A 19505-nucleotide genomic window follows, 5' to 3' on the forward strand; every position below is an offset into this window, starting at 1 on the left:
AGGGCAGCGCTCAGCACATGGTAGGTCCTAAAATAAATATTATTTATCTCCTCCTTTCATTCTAGGCAGGCTGAGAGGTAGAGGGAGTTTGACCTTTCCTTCATTTTCCAAAGTATTCTCTCTCCCCGGGTACCCTGTCCTGTCACGTCCCCTCCTGCAACGTCAGTTTCATCTGCACCAAAGTACCATGGGCCTCATGCATGAACCCTCCTGTCAATTTGTACGTTGAATAAAGGACTAGAAGCACCCCAAAGCGTGAGACTTGAAAAAGAAGCAGGAGATTTTCTGGTGCCTCCTAGATGCCCCCAACTGTCTATTCTGCCTACGTTAAGGCAGATTCTGGAAAGATCTCTCCTTTCCCTGTCTTTGGTCACGTGTTTGGAGGCTTTTCTCAGAACCCACACTCTCTACTTTGTCCCTGGGCACCATCCACTTGGCTGCAGGCCACGCCGTGCCTGGCTGAGCTGCCCCCGGAGCTGTCAACACGGGTGTGCGTGCTGGTATGTCACCCGGGGGCTCCAGAGACGAAAGGTGCGGGAGGCAGGCAGGACTGCGCCAGGCTGGTTTGCATTACCTGCCAGCCTGGGAACGGCCCGTAAATCAAGGTGCACAGCGGAAGGTGCCCAGAGCGGGGGTGGGGGCGTGCGTGTGAGAAGGGAATGTGGGGCCAGGCTGTCATGTGGCAGGGAGCAGGCTCAGGGCTCAGGCCACTGGGTGGAAGCCCTAGGCAGGCTGCTGTTAGCTCAGGGTCAAAACAAAACAAAACAAAACAACCGAGTTAAGATTGTTCAACGCTGGGAGGCTCTGCTGTAAGGTAGTGAGCTCCCTGTCTTTACAGTTATTCCAAAGGTTGATGTTCACCCTTGGGTGCCACAGTCGTGAGGACCCTTGTATCGGGAGGGAGATGGCTCCTCGCAGCCTTGGGATTCCTCAAGCCTGGGGCTGGCCTCCTGGTCTGTGATTCTAAACGTGGAGGCTGTAGGCATTTATTCTAACATTCATGTTGTTCTAACCGAGTGCCAGGCTCTAACTGCTCACAAACACCTGCACCTTTGCTTCTCATGGTAAGCCTCTGAACTGGGCACTCACGTTTCTGTTTTGTGGACAGGGAGCCCAAGGCCGAGAGAAGGGACTTAGCCAGGAGCTCCCAGCTAGTCACCTCCAGGTCCTGTCCTCCGAACTGCTCCGCTACTGCAGTTCTCTCTGCGGCGTTTCCAGGAGGCCGGCTGCTAGCTTAGTCCGGGCATGGCTGGGGCTCTTCTGGCAGAGTCCAGAGCAGGCAAGACAAGCGCTCTGGGACGGGTGGGTTTCAAGAGGGGTCCTGTTGTGCAGGCCCAGAGAATAACCCGAAGGGTGTCGTTGGTGGCAGGCACGGTAACACCCAGGTAACAAGGGGAGGGGACAGTCCCTCCAGAGAGGCAGGAGGCTCACAGTGATAGAGGCTCTGGAAACCTGAACGTCCGGACAGGCAAGTGATGTCGGGATGGCGGTGATTCATCATGGAACTCCAGGACCTGGGCAAGAGGGGGCATGGAGTTTCAGAGAAGGGGACTCTCTGTCCCGGAGCAAGTGAAGGCTGTGGCATCAGAAGAGGGAGGCCACGCCAGAAGCATTCAGAAAGAAGGACATGATGTGAAGCTCCAGGTCTGGGCTGGGAACAGCTGCCTCAGGAAAGGAGGCCTGACTTCAGAACCCAGAGTCTGGGCCTTAATCCCTGGATTTGCTGCCTTTGCTCCTTGTGTGATCACAGCGGGCTCAGTTAACCTCTCTGACCTTTGGTTTCTTATCTTAAAAGGTGGGTGATGATAACTATCTTGCACGAGGGTTTGCGGGTGATCAAATCGCATAATATTTGCTCACATGGAGATTTACAAATAAGAGGGGCTCACCAGGTGTCCTGTGTGTCTGGTAGCTGCTCTTGCCTTGGATGGAGATAGATCTTGGAGTGGGTCTAGAGGGGAAGGGGAATGAGTGGGGGGGACAGGTCAGAGGCAGGAGGGCTACAGAGGAAAGGGCTGAGAAGGCTCCACCTTGGGATGCCTCCTGCTCACCCTGGTGCCAGCCAGACCCCCACACTGGTTCGTCAGGTTAGCCAGTGGCTTTCCGGGACCGTCTGGGTGCTGGCCCCTGGATCAGGTAACTGGGGGCTATGCAGTGAGGCTACTAAGTAGCTACCTGGGATTCCAAATTGAAAATCAAACCCATGGCCAGGGAGCAGGCATTCTCTGCAAGCACCAAAAGGTCCACAAGCTTACGCTCACATTCCCTTCCCTACCTGACCGCTTCTGGCATGTTCTCTCCTGTGTTTCTCTGAGGGTCTGTAGGCACCCTCCATCTCCTCATCTGTAAAACGAGCAGACCTGGATAACAGGATGACTAAGGCTAATTATATAACTTCCCTCGTCCTAAAGATCAAACATTTTATTTTTCTATTACTCTGGAAACTTAGGAGAGTCACCTACAAGTTAGACGTCTACAGGTAAGGCAGCTGGAGTATCAAAAAGGATCACAAATTGGGAGTAATGATAGTAAGAGCAGTAACCTTAGATCTAGAGTGTTCTAGAATTGATGATGGTGTCCTGTGCATTATGTTTAATATTTACACATTCCCATCTTGTAGATGAGGCTCCTGAGGGTTTGCACTCACAAAGCCGGTTGGTGACAAAGCCAGGCTCCCAATCAGGTTTTTCCAACCCCAGCTCTGGTTCAATGTAACTGCGTGAAGGCACTGCCCATTTCTAGGTCTCAGTCTCCCCATCTGTAAAATGGGTGGATTGCCCCTTTGGCAGTAAAATGTTATGATTTTTTGACTTCTCTGTTCCTGGGGGTGGGATGGGGGAGGCTTCTCTTGGTGCCCCAAATATATGTCGTTTCTGGAGGGTTCAGAAGTCACCCTATTTCCCCTTCATTGTTAACCTTGACAACTGCTCACAAGGTCAGCATTGGAAGTAACCCCCAGAAGGTGGCCTCACGGATGCCTCTGGATCCTTTTTTCACCTCATGGGGTGTGGGGGAGATTTTCAGAACCACAGCACTCTGGGTTGTTAGAGCCTTTGAGGTCATCCTGTGTCCAGAAAGGTCTTGAGTGGTGGGTGTTTAATCCAGGCCCTTGTCTTCAGGAGGATGGGCCAGATGACCTAATAAAGTCCCTAATAAAACTGCCTGGGCAGATCACCAGCCTCCTGTTTTAAAGTCTCATTGAAAAAGGAATGTCTCTGGCGGTCCCTGGGTAACACATTACAGAGTTTCACGACCCTCCTCGCCAGGAAGCTGTTCTTAATGTTTAACCTTAATCCCTCCTGCTGTAATTTAAGGCCCGTTCCTCTTGTTGAGTGCAAATGGAGAACAGCTGCTCACACTCATCGTCTGACATCAGCTATTTCTCAAGATGACCCTGTGAGACAGGCCAGGGTCATTAGACCCAATTTGGTGCTCAGCAAATATGTATTTATTCCTGCATGCGAGGCCGCAGACTGGCTTGTTGGGCATGAGGAACAGCAGCAAGTCTCTCCGGGTGTCTCTTTGGACCTGTCTCCTGTGTCACATGGAGGAGCCCGGAGGGTGGAGACCCGGCCTGGTTGGCTTGCTTTGTGAGCACTCCTCTACAGTGCTCCGTGGCAGAGGCCACTGTCTGGATGGGAACAGTTTGGTGCAGGTGGCTGACACTGTAAGCTTGAGGCAAACCGTCTCAGAAGGGTCCAGATGAAACTATCTGGCTCCTCCAGGGATTTGGAGATAGCTCTGTTTCAAGAACATCGCTTTGATGGGCAAAGCTGGGAATGTTCCATGAGGGTGTGTGGATTCTCTGCCCTGCTGTAGGGGCAAGTCCAAGGGTTTCTGAGACCATGCGGAGGTTGTCCTGGCCTGTGTCCTTCCTGAAAGGAGGCAGGGCTGAAATACAATCTAGCAATTTGCCACCCCTGTCATTGCTCAGAACAATAGCATGGACAAGAACAGGAACAACAAAACCCACAGGGCCTGCTGGGTGAAACGTGTTGTTCTCAGTTCAAATCTTATCTGGTTCTTTCTCTCTCCCTGGCCTCTGTATGTTTGGAGAAACACAGGTAACGTGTTTGGAAGAACAGGTGAGCAAGTGTGAGGGAATTTTGAGGCCCCAGCCAGCACCTCCACCCCTTCCTGGTTGAACCTCACACTGGCTCTTTGCATCTCTGAGCAGTTTGCTTGTGGTTGTAGAGGCCTCGGATCACATACTGGCTACATCCTTCTCCTTGGCGGTGGGGGGCTCATGCTCGAGGCTCTGCTCTGTGACAGGACTTTGAGGCCCAACCTATCCCCGGGCACCCCCTCCTGGGCTCTCCTTCTTTGGGAGGCTGCCTTCCCCTCGGTGGTGCCTGATGTTTATCAGAGGCCTGGATCAAAGCTGCCCAGGTCGTAAATCTCTCTCTGTGGCTGTCAGGCCCCAGGGCAGCTGAAGAGGGTTGACAGCCCTTTGGGCCTCAAAGGAAAAAATTCGCTTTACTCCACCCACCCCCAGGTTTGCCAAGAAGCTGTCCTCTCAGGAGCCACTGCCGGGCAGTTCAGTTCCTGGGAGAGGCTCCTGGAGGCCAAGAAGGGCTGGTCTGTGGTGGAGGAGAAAGGGCAGAGCAGAGGACAGAGAAGCAGGGGAAGGGGGAGGGAGGGAGGCCCTGTGCATGTTTGCGTGCTGTGGGGAGCACAGTGTGCCATCACCTGTGCATGCATGAAATGCCTTATGGGTTCCTTTGTAAGCGGATGGGGGAAAGGGAGACAGAACCAAAAGCCCCCTACAAGCTTTTGGACCCAAACCTCTCATTTTAAAGAAGAAACTGAGGCCCAGAAGGATGATGGGCTTGCTCGCAGAGCCACAACCAAGGCTCACTGGGAGCCAGTGCTTGTGGGTTTTCATAGACACATCAGAGATCATGTGACTCAAGAAATTCAAGGCTGGTGCAAGAAGACAGATGAAGCCGTAGGGTCTCATGTCCTGCCTGTGTATGTGGTTCGGGCAGCTGAATGGCAAGGGGCTGGAGCAACAGCAAGTGTGCCTCTCCCTGGACAGCCTTTCTCATCCTGGGCATGACAGCCTCTAGGAGTTTCTTGTACTGATACTCGGGCTTGGAAGCGCCTCTATTTGCCTCTGGACATGTGGAGAATTTGGAGCTAATTATTTTAGCTCTTCAGGAAAGATTAGAAGGACTGCTTGGGCCAACCATCACCATTCTCTCTCTTCTTTAGGGCTTGCCCAAGACTCAGAAGTGCCGGTGAAGAAAGGGGTTTTAGAAGTAACTTAGCTTAAGACTTTCATTTATTCATGTGGAAAATGAGGCCCAGAGAAAGGAAGGCCCTGGTCAAGGGTGAGGCTCTAGGAACCCAAGCCTGAGCGGCTTCGCAGAACAAGTGCACGCAATAAGCCTCAGGGTCGATAAACTACATCTGTGCTTATATAAGACACATAAACATATATGGCCACAATTTCAGAAAAATGTCCTGCAGATAAAAGTAGCTTTAAATCCCCTATAAAATGTTAAAATACAGTACTTAACTCCTAGCTGCTCAGCAGGTCCTCAAATGCGGCAGTGGTGCATCAACAGTCAGGATCTACTTGTGGAAAGAGGATACAGAAGAGCAAAAGAGGTGAAGAATGGGATTTGGAGTCACAAAGACTTGGGGGCCAGGCCAGGCAGGGCTCTTGCTAACTGTTGACTTTGGCCAAATTAGCTCAGTTTCTCATTTGTACTTACCTCATAGGTAGTCGTAGTAATGAAATGATGTCAGTTTTTACAGCAGCTCTGAGCTCATAGTATGTGCTCCCAAAAAATGCCCACTTTTATTTTTCTATTAAATTAATTAATCAACTAATTTGTTTATTAGAGAGAGAGAGAGAGGGTGGGGAGGAGCAGAGGGAGAGAGAGAATCTTTTTTTTTTTTTAAGATTTTATTTATTTATTCATGAGAGACACACACACACACACACAGAGGCAGAGACACAGGTAGAAGGAGAAGCAGGCTCCACGCATGGAGCCTGACATGGGACTCGATCCTGGGTCTCCAGGATCAGGCCCTGGGCTGAAGGCAGTGCTAAACCACTGAGCCACCCGGGCTGCCCCAGAGAGAGAGAATATTAAGCAGGCTCCACCCTCAGACCTGAGCCCACTTCAGGGCTCCATCTCACAATCCCAAGATCATGACCTGAGCTAAAATCAAGAGTCAGGCGCTCAACTGACTGAGCCACTAAATGTCCATCTTTAGAGGCACCTTGGGGTCTTGATCTAAGTCACACTGTAAAGGACCTCACTCTGGATTCTCCCCCCTTGTATAAGATATGGACACAGTAGGTCTGTTGAAATCTAGGGAAAAATTACCTACAATTGGACGACATGAGAAAGCTGGGTTCAATCAGTTCAGAAGATTCATCCCAGTTTCAGATGTTGCCAGTGGATTGGTGGCTTTTAGGGTCTTTGTTCCAATCTGGGGGGCTCATCCCTACACTGAAGTTTAGGGCTCTGTTATGGGCTAGATTATGCCCCCCTCCAACTTATCCATCCAAGTCCTAACCCCCAGTGCCTCAGGAGACTGTATTTGGAGATAGTATCTTTAATGAGTAATTAAGCTAAAAGGAGGTCATCAGGGTGGGTCCTAACCCAGTTTGATTGGTGTCCTTATAGGAAGAGGAAATTTGGGCACAGACAGGCACCCAGGGAAGACCCTGTGAAGACACAGGGAAAAGACGGCCATCCATAAGCCAAGCGCAGAGTCTCAGAAGAAACAACCCTGCTGGCCCTTTGATCCTGGAGGTCTAGACTCCGGAAGTCAATGCGCTTCAGTTGTTCAAGCCGCTCTGCCTGTGTATGTGGTTCGGGCAGCCAGAGCCCACTATGAGTAACTCGGGTTGCGCGGTCTTCCTCCTGAGACCTGGAGCAGCCCCCCTGGCTGCCCTTGTGCGGCTCCCAGATTCCGGCCTGGCAGAGGGGAGGGGACCACAGGCCAGTGCTCCTCAGCCCTTTGTGTGTTTGAAAATCTCTTCTAGGGAAGCCTGTTAAAGACTGGGTGACGGGCACTGAGGGGGCACTTGACGGGATGAGCCCTGGGTGTTATGCTATATGCTGGCAAATCGAACTCCAATAAAAAAATATGCAAAAAAAAAAAAAAAAAAAAAGGAAAGCTATGGAAAAATGCAAAAAAAAAAAAAAAAAAAGATGCTGATTCCCTGACCAGACTCCCCACGGGGAGGCTTATCCAGTTACATCCGGGGAAGTGTGTGTGGGGGGCATTTCCCTGGTGACTCTGAGGACAGGGGCCACCCCCTTGAGGGGCACTGCCCTAGCCCTTAAGCCCGCCCAGGGCTTCCGTCTTGGGGGTTGCTACCAGGAGGAAGCTGGGGGACGTGACTCCCCAGTCTGAGGAGGCTCGCTCGTTGGCGGGGCTGGAAGCTCCCGGATCTGCCTGGACACGAGACGCTGCTCTCCCCGCCTGCGCTCCCCGCAGGCCCGTCCGCGTTCAGGCCTGTGGCGGGGTGAGTGGGGACGGGCGGCCCGGGCTGCAGCGGAGCAGGAGTAAGCGAGTGAGCAAGCGAGCGTCCTGGGCTCGCTGTGGGGATGGGCGTGGGGGAGCCCTGAACTCCTCGGCATCTTGCTCCTGTCAGCTTCCAGCATGACATATGCACAAAGGTACCTTTTATAGGTGGGAAATTATAGGTGCTGCCACTTCAAAGGCCTTGGCAACCAGAGCTCCTCTTTGATAGATGACAGTATTATTAATGGTGATTTATTGCTGGGGCCATTTTGACAACAGAAATAACCAGTTTCCCCACCTTCTCGGCCCCCTCCCCCCACACCTTGCTGTTGTTGCGTGGGGGGGGGGGGGGGAGGGTTGTGCTGTGGGGGTTATCTCCCTGCCTAAGGAGGCTGGAGCATCTGTTTAACGCACACAGTGAGGTATCTGGCTTATTAACTTGTCATCATGTGTCATAAAGTTTAGTGAAATGCTGGCAGATTGTAATCCTAAACACGGCAATTACCCTATTATTAAAACGGCTTTCTTTCTTTCTCTTTTCTCTCTCTTTATTTTTCTTTCTCTCCCCCCCCCCACCTCCGCCCCATTCTTTTTCCTGGTCGGGTCTGTTCTTACCTCTGTCTCACTTGCTTGATTAGTCACGGGCAGGAGCCTCCTGCGTGGCAATCGTGCCCGAGTAAAGCAGGCCTTGGCTAGGCCGAGCTCACGGGAGAGCAGACAGGGGGCGAGTGGAGCACCTTGCTTCTTGCTGCAGCGAGCTAGCCCGGCTCATGGGCCTGATGAACTGATCCAGGCCAGGCAACGCAAAGCAGGAGCTGCGGTGGGGGGTGGGGGTGGGGGAGGTGGGGGTGGTTTCTGGCTCCCCAGGCCTGGGTGGAGTGAGCAGAGAAGACAAACTTGCCGGCCGGCCTACCAGAGCTTCCACTGCCTTTAGAGCTTGCCTGGGTCTCTCTCCAGAGTTGACCTCCCTTGGCCTTTTATGAGCTCACTTTTGGATCTGGAACTAGAGGTGAAGAACAGAAAAGGCAGGAAGCAGTGGGATGGTGGATGGTGGGAGGGGGAGCAGAGCAGAAGGGGAGGAATAGGTCATCTGAGTCCTGGCTGACCCCTTACTGGCTGGAGACCGGGTTTCTACATTCATAGAATGGAGTGATGATTCTCGCCCTGTCCACTTCATGCGGTTCTAGGGAGGATCATATCAGATAACGGGCCCGAGAGAAGATGGTTGATAGTAAATCATTCCGCATGTTTGAGGAGATTGTCATTTCATATGGGCCGTGGCAGGGTCTGAATTCACGGCTGAAGGAGCCTCAACTCCTGTTACTGCAAAGGGTTGTAAGTATGTTGAGATTCAGTCTCCTGTTCCGCGTTGTCCTTCTCAAGGTCATGACGACCCTTATTTCTAAATCTACCTGGAAGGCATTGTTCGACTTTTTGATCTGAACAATGGGAAATCTTCATGCATGTTCATGACTCACAGTTGTTATAAGTAAGCTGCTATGTTAAGGATACAGAACAGAATAGGCTGGAGGCAAACTTGAAATAATGAAATTGCAGTTTGCCAAATCCTTAAAGGACTTTAGAGATTGGCCAGTTTAATTATCCCATTTTATAGATTTGTAAATCGAGGCTCTAAGAGGTAGAGCAACATTCCAAAGTCACTGGGTGAACAATAGGCAGAGCTGGGAGTAGGATTCTTGTTTCTGACTCTGTTCTAGTGCTTTCTCCACTGGGAGAAGCACCTCGATAGCTTTGACTCTGGTTGCTCTTTCTCTTCCTTTGTAAAGAGACTTCACCCCTCCCCTCATCAATTACCTTTCAGGAAAGGGTCTGCTAGCAGTCATTTACATGCTAGTGTGAATTGAAGGCAATATTTAGTTCTCTCAGATGTATTTGCTTTTGTAGCCTCATCCCTGGTCACATCGAGCTGGCTTTGTTCCCTGTCAATAAAGTTTCTGGCACAGAAGAGAAGAGAGGTAATGCATTTTTGAGGCAAGGACTCATGATTCTCATCCCCTGAAATTACACCAGTTGCCTACTCTGCAGGGCAGCAAGGGCTGGGCACTGCTTCCCGAACTGCACTGCTCTGGACCAAGATCTATGTGTTCATATTTCAGAGCGTGTTTTTCAGGACCTGTCAGGGAGTAGGGTTGCATAGATGAATGGAGTCAGGCAGGTTTAAAAATGGAAAACCAGCAGACAGATTTAAAAATGGGAAGAAGCCAGACAGAGTGAATGTGGTCCCTAAACACAACACCTGCCCCTTCTGTTTGTTTTCTTCTTTCTTTTCCATGGTTGGGAGAGTACCAGCAAGCAGGCTGGTGTCAAGAACTCTAAGTTCCAAGTTTCAGGTGCAAGGAGAGTTTCTGAGCCCCTACTCTGTGCCAGACACTGGTCTGTGTGCAGGGTGGTGAGGAAAAGAGACCCCCTTTAACCCTGCAGAGCTCAGATTTAGAGTCAGGGCCACAGGTAAGGGAGAGGGAGACTTTCCCTGTGGCAGATATGCTGGGCCTCCCCACTTTTGCCCACGAGGTGAACAATAGTGCTCTCTCTGTAGGTCACCCTGAACCTCTAGTAGAACGCGATGAGATTTAACACTGGTAAATGATTGATGGGCTCTTCGCTGGTTGGGCCAAGGGGGCAGAGAGGGTTTGGAGATGATCCCGGGTACTGAGCTCGAGGAGAGAGAATGAGAGCAAGAGAAAGCAGAGACAGGCTAGGACCTGAAGGGGAATAGAATGACTCTGGTTTTAGGCGTGTAGATTGCAGTGAGATGAATCAGCCACATGCGAATGTCCTGCTGGCCTTAGAGAAAGGTCCTGGAGCCTGGGGTTGGGACGGAGATGGACATGCAGGGCCACAGCCTGGAGATGACAGGTGGTGCCTGAAGCCATGAGAAGAGAGGTTATCTCCGTGGGGAGGAGAGGTGGGCAGCTACAGGGGAGCTGGGAGGATGAGTGGCCTTGGTCTCTTCCCTCAGGTCCACGCTGGGTGGTCATTGGAGAGTTTGCCGCTGCTGACCAGCTGGCCGTCAGTCCTGGAGCACCGAGAGGAGTGGAGGATGCACAAGGACTGCAGTGGAGACGCTGCTGTCCCCCTCCCCTGAGCCCACTGGGACCTCTGGCTTTGCTGGCTGCGTGTGGTCCTGCCACACACTGACTGGCTCCCACTCCCATGGGGCTATGCCAAGGTGAGGCCTACCTTTGCCCCCCCGAATTCAGAGGGAGGGGAAGGCCTGTGGTCCCCCACCTTTACAGGCAAGTTCAGATGGCCTGAGCTAATAGATGTCGCTAACCAATTATGTGATCTTGGCAGCTCACTTCACCTCATTGTGACTCACGTGAAGGATGCGGGTATCACACATAACCTTGTCGGGTGGTTGGGAACCTGCCCACTGGTCAGGTGCTTGGGTAGTAAGGGCTACTATAATAGGATAATGGATGGCAGGTGTTTTGTAAACCTTAGGGTGATAGGAGCAAGTCAGTTCCCATGATGAGGACTCCTACTCCGTTATCGGGCTCACTTTCCAAGTTCTTTTAGAAGCTCTTTTAGAGTAGCCCCCTTCTCTGAGGAAGCTCCAGGGGCAAATGCTCCTGACCCCTGCCTGGAAGGACCAGATCCCCGGGTCATAGGGTCAGGTGGGCCTCTTTTGTCCAAGGATCAAGGGGGTGAAGAAGAGTCCCCTGCTTCGGTGTGGTCTGCCAAAAGCCACGCCACACTCCCCTCCACTTGAGGAGGTTGCTAGGTCCTTGCTCTGCGTGCAAGCTCTGTGCCTGGCCCAAGGGTCAGCCCCATGTAGCAGGGCCACACAGATGTCAAACCTGAAATGCAGCTCTCTGGCTTTGCTGGTTCCAGTTCTGATAGGCATCTCCAGAGGCTGGTGATAAGGATGATGGGCAGGTTGAGCGCTTTTCCTCCTTGTACTGGTAACTGCTGTGCGATAGCAGCTCTGTAATTGCTCAATAAAACTCCCCCCACCGCCCAGGATAGATTTATGGCCAAAATGCATTATCTGAACTGAGCATATTTCATCTGAGTGTACCTGGGTGTGTGTGGGATGGGGAGGGAGAACAGACTGTCTGGAGACAGTTTCCGGGGGTGCTCAGGAAATTCCTGCCCCCTCCTTTCCCCGAAGTGTTGTCTGGAAGCTCTTTCTAGATCTGTCAGGACTTACATGTCATGGATCTTCTCCTGAACCTAAAACTATGTAGACACCCCAGGGATGGGAGTGATGAGGAAGACTGTGGCCTGGACAAGTTTAATTTAGTTCAGTTCAGCAAATTAAATAGTGCCCATTCTTGCCGAGGGCTAGGAAAGCTATTATTGTTATTTAGCAGGGGGGGAAGGAGGGAAAGGCCTTGAGAAGGTGAAGAGAGATGACAAGGAGCTTTTTTTCTTTTTTTTAAAGATTTTATTTATTTATTCATGAGAGATGAGAGAGAGTCAGAGACACAGGCAGAGGGAGAAGCAGATTCCCTGTGGGGAGCCTGATGTGGGACTCGATCCCAGGACTCCGGGATCATGACCTGAGCCAATGGCAGATGCTCAACCACTGAGCCACCCAGGTGACAAGGACCTTTTCTCTAGCTGCTTGAGGTGCCTGATACACCAACATTGGCTGGTGGGAGTGGGGTGGGGGCAGGAGGGGTGGGGACAGCCACGGCTGAGGGTCCAGACTAGAGCAGCAGGAGCCGGGTGCACCTGGCATGATCCTTGCTCTGTCACTTACTCCCTGGGGGTTCCTGGCTTGGATTCTTGGAAGGTGAATGATCTGGTGTGTGAGGCCAGTGCCGTGCTGGGTCAGTAGCTCAGTAGGACAGTATCGCACATGTGGTGATGATGATGGGGAGCTGGAACCTACAGACGGAGCCAGCCTGGAGGTGACCAACAGCCAAATGGCTGTCATTAACTTGGGCTCCATGTATGCTGGTTATCCTGTTTTTTTACAATTTTTAAAAATTTAAAAATATTTAATAGGTGATATACATCTAAGTGGCTTAAAAGTTAAAAGGTATAAAGAAATATGCATGGAAAAGGAAAAGAAAAATTACTGCCTGCCCTGGCCTCTGAGTACTCTGTTCCTTTGTCTCAGAGTCTGGGGTACTGTGTACAAGGATGATGATGATGACAGTGAGAAAAATCACTAATCCTCACTTAGACTCACCAGGTGCCCAGCATGGTTTTAAGTGTCCACATTAATTCATTTAATTCATATACATATGGATTAATTCCTGTTCCTATATATAACATATTAATTTATTTAATCCCCAAACAACAGCTCCTAAAGTAGGTACCGTTATCATTCCCACTTCTCAGAGCATATAACATACGATTAAACACTTTACTCTGTATTTTCCATTTGAAACATTTATTTACATCCTCCTAATCCCAATGGATAAGAAAAGACCCCTAGAACAGTGATAATGAGGGAGAACATGGGCCACCGTGATCTGGGAAGACGTCACTAAGAACGGGCTGGGAAGGATGGGGAAGGAAGATGAAGAATGTGGCTTGTACTGTCTAGCATCTACAGGATACTTCACTAAGAGTCTCACATATCTCACTCCAGCTCCCTCCCCCCCAACCCAGCAGCATGAGGTAGGTGTTATTACTTTCATTCTCATGGAGGAGAATAGCAGAACCCTTAATGGCTAAGGGACTGGTCCCAAATCTCACAATAAGTCTCAAGCTGGCACTTTACCATGTCAGGGTTCCTGACTCTTAGCCTAGCACTTTAGTCATTACAAAATGGGATGAAAGGACAAGCATGAGCAGATGTGAATGATGGAGAACAAGGAGACAGTATGGAAACCAGACTGCTAAGCAGAAGTTCATGGACAGGGAGAGTGGGAGAGAGATTGAGATGAGGCAGGTGGGCCCCATGGGACTTCTCTTTAGCTTTAACTTTCTTGAGAGAGAAGGTCAAAGTAGGGATGCTCTGGTCTCTTGTCCTTTTTTCTGCGCGGGGAGGGAGGCGGATCTCCAAATTAAGACCCAATAGGGACCCAAGCAGAAGTGGGAATAGATCTTCTATGTACTCTTCTCAGATGGCCTTGAAAGATTTTGGACTTCTTTTAGGGGGCAGAGAAATGGTCCTCCTTTGTAAAGGGTACAGATGAAGGGACACCCTGGGGTAGCATTAGAAAGCAGCCTCATTAGATTTGGCAAGCCAACCCCAGAGACAAATGGGTGGCCCAAGATGTATGCATAGTGATTTCACAGCAAAGTCTTCATTTCTGCAGATATTCATTAAAATCTGTGACATGTCCCTCCATTCTTTGGAAAGAAAAAAAAAAATTTCCTGACACTTGGAGATATAACAGTGAGTAATTCAGATCATACAATTGAATATATCTTATCAGAAAGTGTTATAATGAGGACTGTTGGTGAGAATGCAAATTGGAGCAGCCACTCTGGAAGACAGTATGGAGGCTCCTCAAAAAGTGAAAAATAGAGCTACCCTATGATCCAGCGATTGCACTGCTAGGTATTTATCCAAAGGACGCAAACACACACAGTGATTCAAAGGGCCATCTGCACCCCGGTGTTTATAGCAGTAATGTCCAAAATAGCCAAACTATGGAAGGAACATAGATGCCCATCAACAGAGGAATGCATAAAGATGTGGTGTACACACACACACACTGGAATATTACCCGGTCATCAAAAAGAATGAGATCTTGCCATTTGCAAAGACATGGATGGAACTAGAGGGTATTATGTTAAGTGAAATAAATCAGTCAGAGAAAGATAAATACCATATGATTTCACACATATGTGGAATTTAAGAAACAAAACAGATGGACATAGGGAAAGGGAAGGAAAAATAAAATAAGATGAAACAGAGAGGGAGTCAAACCATATGAGACTCTTAACTCTAGGAAACAAACTGAAGATTTCTGGGGGGTGGGGAAATGGTTTCACTGGGTGATGGGCATGAGGGAGGGCATATGATGTGATGAGCCCTGGGTGTTATACATAACTGATGAATCACTAAATTCTAATCCTGGATTTAATAATTCACTATATATTAACTAAATTGAATTTAAATAAAAACTTTAAGAAAAAGAAAAAAAGTGCTGTGATGAGGAATGGACAGTGCTGTGTGTACACACTGGCCAATCTAGTGTAGGCTGGATATGCTGCCATATGCCTTCAGAGGAGGCCGCATTTAAGCAGAGACCTCAGAGGGAATGAGAGGATGTTGGTCAGGAGAATCCTGAAAGAATCCTATAAACAGAGAGAGCCTAGGATGAGAAGGACTACATTTCATAGGGTTCTCATGGCTGGAGATAGATTGCAAGAGTAGGGGCACAGTGCCGGTAGGTACAGGGTAGGTGCTCAGTAATTGTCTGGTGAATGGATTAATGAGATGTGGCTGGAGAGGTGGGTATCAACTTGTGCAAGGCCTTGAAGGCCATGGTAAGGTTTTTGATTTTGTCTGAAGGGAAATATGGGAAGCCAAGCCTATATCCCCGCAGGATTTCCTCTATCTGTATTTGGTGACTCCACTGCAGCCATGGTGGGGCCGGGCACTTGGGTTCTCTGGTTTAGGGTTTGGACAGGTGTGTATGCAAGGACCTTGGATAAAGCCAAGATGTGCCAGTTAAGCATGTTGGGTTAGCCAGTGAAGCATGTTGGCAAGAGAGGGTGAAGCGGTGGCCATTGGGTCTGGCCTGGAAAGGGAAGAAAGTGAAGATGGAAGGGGCAGCTCACACGAGAAAGCAGAGTGGTCGTGATTACGGACTGATGAGCTGGGAGTGAGGGGTGGGGTGGGGGGTGGTCAATGATCCAGAGGCTTTGGAAAGGATGGGTGAGAGTGGTCAGGAGGATGGGCTGTGAATTTATGACTTCAGGGATATTGTCTTGGAAAGGAGCGGCTAAAGAAGAGTAGGCGTAAAGGTCACTGCAGTGGAGTCAAGGAACTGAGGGGCAGGTTGGGGGATGGGTCATCTGAAGCAGAGATGGAAGTCACTGTGGATGATGGCAGCACTTTGGGTGGAGAGACACTGGAATTGGAGCCCAAGACTATGGGATAGAGCACAGGGTGTGAATGCCTGCAGGACAGTGGTTGACAAGAACCAGGAGGGCAAGGTGATACAGGTGCTAGCCATGGTGGGAGGTGCAGAGATGGCACAAGGCACAGTTCATATGCCCAGGGAGAGCAGCATGTAGTCAGGAGCAACCCATCTGCCTCACCTGGAGTCACCTGGATGGTCATTCCAGGAACTAGCCAGCCAAGTGGTTTATGAGTTAAACACTGCAACATTCCTCATGGCAACAGCTAGCCACCGTTCAGCGAAGTTCGCTCTGTGTCTGTAATGCATGGAACAGTCTTGCAGTATCAGTAAAGGCACGGGGCAGGGGGCTGGGAGTCCTACTGAGTTGGGTTTGAATTCTCCAAACTGCCACTTACAGGCTGTGTGACCCTGGGCAAGCTCTTCACCCCTCATCTGTAAGACAGGGCAAGCATTCTCTCACCAGAGTTGTGATGAGGATTAAGTGAGCTTATTTCTGTAAAGCTCTGGACACAGACACGTGTGCCTAGGTGCTGACTGTGGTTCATATCAATATCATATACTTGAAGAATAAAGTTCAGAGAGGTTAAGTGATTTGCCAGAGGTCGCACATCTAAGAAGTGACAGCTCTGATTCAAACCCAAACTCTGAAAAATGCTTTGAAGATGAAAGCGCCATGTCATCACGTTCTCAGAAAGACATACCACGTTCACCTGGAGTGAGAACCTGGGTTTGATCCCTGGGGGTCTGCCTCTGTCCTCATCACCCAGCTCGCGCGGGCAGCCTTTAGTTTGACACTACGACGCCCCGGAATCACACTGCATCTCACACAGTCCCCAGGGAAACCGAAGCTCAGAGGGGGGTCACTGACTTGTCCAAGGTCACCTGCTAGTGAGTGGTGGCATTGGAGCCCGGGTCCGGGTGACCTTCCCTCCACTGCTTTTTCTGTCATATCTTACCTGGCTTCTAAAGGAATGGGGTGGGATAGGGATCCTGATCCTGTTCCAGGGTGCCTCTGAGAACATGCGCGGGGCACTCATTTATTACAGGCTTTTGACTGCCTATTAATTTTAACTTCCCAGGGCCAGAGAGTTCAGAGCAGTGCCCCTTAAAGGAGTGGGAAAGGCACTCTGGGCCCCAGAAGCCATGGGCTCTGGTGCCAGCTCTGCTCTGTGTGAGTTGTGTGGTCCTGCACAGGGCCCCTATCTTGATTTCCAAATCTGTAAAATGGGAATGATAATTGCCTTGAGTATCTCAGGATCATAGCGAGACTCAAATTAGATGATGTAAGAAAAATGCTTTGAAGATGAAAGTGCCCTGTCATCAAGTTCTCAGAAAGATGTACCACATTCACCTGGAGTGAGAATCTGGGGTTGATCCTAGGGGGTCTGCCTCCCTCCTTATCATGCCCCACGCCCTGCTCGTGCAGGCAGCAGGGGTAGCTGAGACCCCTCTCCTCCTTGTCCTACTGGGCACCACCTCCTCCAGCCCTTTGGTCCCCAGCTATGAGGTTGTGTGTTGAGGGCTCAGCCAGGTTGGGGGACAGAAGCTCTGACTCACTGGGCGAGTTGTGAGCTGTCCCCCACCCCCCATGCCCCTTGGCACTGGGAAGGCTTCTGCAGAAGTATGAGAGGTGCCCACATGCTCATCTGGGGAGACTAATCGGCTGGTGAGCATGGGCATGAGATTGACTCTGTCAGGATCACCTTTGGGAGCTGCTAGGCCTCTGATCCTGCCCTGCCTCTCTCTGCCCCAGCCCTCATGAGCTGAGTGGTGGAGCTTTGTCAGGCTCTGCAGAGAGTCCAGAGCCTTCACCCTGGACTTGGGGGAGCAAAGGGAAGTGCTTGCCTGGTCCTTGGGGCCGGGAACACATTTACTTTCTGGTTCCCCTTGTGGCTACCCTGCTGCCTTTGGAAGAGTCTGTCCCAGGTTCTCTGGAAGCAGACAGGCACCTCCACCTGGTCAGGGTGTGTGGATATTATTCTCTTCTCTGTTTAGGTTTGTCTTTTCTGGTACAGACTGTTGGGGCTTTCCCGAAAGCCCCTGCTCTTTCCCTGTCTTCTGTTGTTTAATCCAGGATGAGGAACTGACCACTGAAGACAGCCATGGGGATGGAAGGGAGTAGATGGAGGAAGGAAGCTGAAATCATTTGAGCACCTACTAGGTGCCAGTTCCAGGCAAAATGTCATCAGTTCCAGTAAAATTATGAGGGAGAATCATTGTCTTAGAATCTGAAAGCATTCAAGCTGGAAGGGAAGCTAGAAACAAACCATGTGGTCTACTCTCCATCTCTTACTGATAAGGAAGGACATGCCCAGAGTCCCCGAGCTTTGAAATAGTTTTTCTTTCTAGGAAAGCAATTGTCCTATTAATAATCATCTTTTATAAACTAAAGTGTTTTATGATATACCTGTCTCACTTGGGATGACTCTCTGCATGGCCTCATGGACCATCAGAGGCCCCTTTTCTGCTTCCTCATTTCACACCATCCTGTGGGGACCTGCCTTGCACCCATCTTCCCAGCTCCCTCATGTTGCATCTCCTGCCCCAAATCCTGGGACTTGTCATGGCCAGTTTTCATCCTTGATGCCTCTTGGGACCTCATCCCTCTCAGCACTCAAGGGGCTACTAGCATAAGTGGTTATCCAATCCCTGCTGTGGTGCCAACAGGAGAGGTTTGGGGAAGCCTTCCAGGTAAGGGGGGTTTTCCTGGTATTATGGGATGAACTGTGTCCCCGACCCAATTCATAGGTTGAAATCCTAACCCTTGGTACCTCAAAATATGACTGTTTGGTGTTAGGGTTTTGAATGAGGTCATTAAAATGGGTCTTTAGGGCAGCCCAGGTGGCTCAGCGGTTTAGCACTGCCTTCAGCCCAGGGCCTGATCCTGGAGACCTGGGATCGAGTCCCACGTCAGGCTCCCTGCATGGAGCCTGCTTCTCCCTCTGCCTGTGTCTCTGCCTCTCTCTCTCTCTGTCTGTCTCTCATGAACAAATAAATAAAATCTTAAAAAAAAAAAAAATAAAATGGGTCTTTAAGGGGGAGGGGCTGAATCCAATATGACTGGTATCCTTAAAGAAGTGGAAATTGCATCACAGAAGGACACACAGAGACCATGCGAAGACACGGGGAGAAGATGAAGCCAAGGACAGAGGCCTCAGAAGAAAAAACATGCCAGCATTTTGATCCTGGACTTGTAGCCTCCAGACCGGTGAGACAATACCCTCCCATTGTATCAGCACCCAGTCTACGGTGGTTGTTATGGCAGCCCTAGCCAACAAATACACCCAGGCCCTTCCCCGGTCACCTGGCTCAGGCTCAGGAGTGGCTCCGGGCAGGAAGTTCTGAGGTCAGGTAGGGGCCGAGAAGCTTCCAGGCAGACCCCAAGGGAATGGTTTGTGGGTAACAGGAGGTCTAGTATAGCTTCTCGAATCCCTGCCACAAGAGCCTGGGCCCTCCAATGTGTGGGGGGAACTGGTATGCATGAGGTGGACTTAGAGCCAGGAATCCTGGGCTCTGGGGATGCCCAGTCCTTCCCGTTCTCGGGTCTTATGCAAATTCCTGGGTCTCAGTTTCCTCATCTGTGGCATGGAGAGGATGATGCCAATTTACTTCACATGCTATGGGGCAGATTACGAGAGAAAATGTGTAGTGCTTTGTCTGAGTTGGTGGTGGCGATGAAGGTAATGGGTCTCTCTCCCCTCTGGGGATATTGCTGCCCATCCATCCCTGGTGTCACTCTGCTGGGGAAGAGCAACCAAGGCTTTCCTAGAAATGGTGGGGGGTCGGGGGGATGTTGTTGCTGCGCGGGACCGGTGGAGAGCCTGTGGAGGCCTGAGGCTCCTCTTGGGGGGCCATCTCTCCTCAGCGAGGAGAAAGCTTCAACCCCAGGGCATTTCAGGTGGACAATGATGCATTCATGCAACTCGATCCATTTCCCTGAGTCTCAATTTTTCTAAATTACAAATGCAGTCACACATTTTGTGGAAAAATTGG

At 50.4% G+C, this 19505-nt stretch overlaps 1 long non-coding RNA gene across 1 annotated transcript in view; it reads left to right on the forward strand.

Annotated features, from left to right (window-relative positions):
- The first annotated feature begins 803 nt into the window (after positions 1–803).
- LOC112646832 (uncharacterized) overlaps positions 804–19505 on the forward strand; it is a 133664-nt gene continuing 114962 nt past the window's right edge. The window contains exons 1-2 of the long non-coding RNA XR_003127925.3: positions 804–1795; positions 10472–10681. This is a non-coding gene — a long non-coding RNA (uncharacterized LOC112646832). The remainder of the gene's footprint in view (positions 1796–10471; positions 10682–19505) is intronic.

This window comes from Canis lupus, chromosome 16 (genome assembly GCF_003254725.2).
Source record: "Canis lupus dingo isolate Sandy chromosome 16, ASM325472v2, whole genome shotgun sequence".
Classification (NCBI taxonomy): domain Eukaryota; kingdom Metazoa; phylum Chordata; class Mammalia; order Carnivora; family Canidae; genus Canis; species Canis lupus.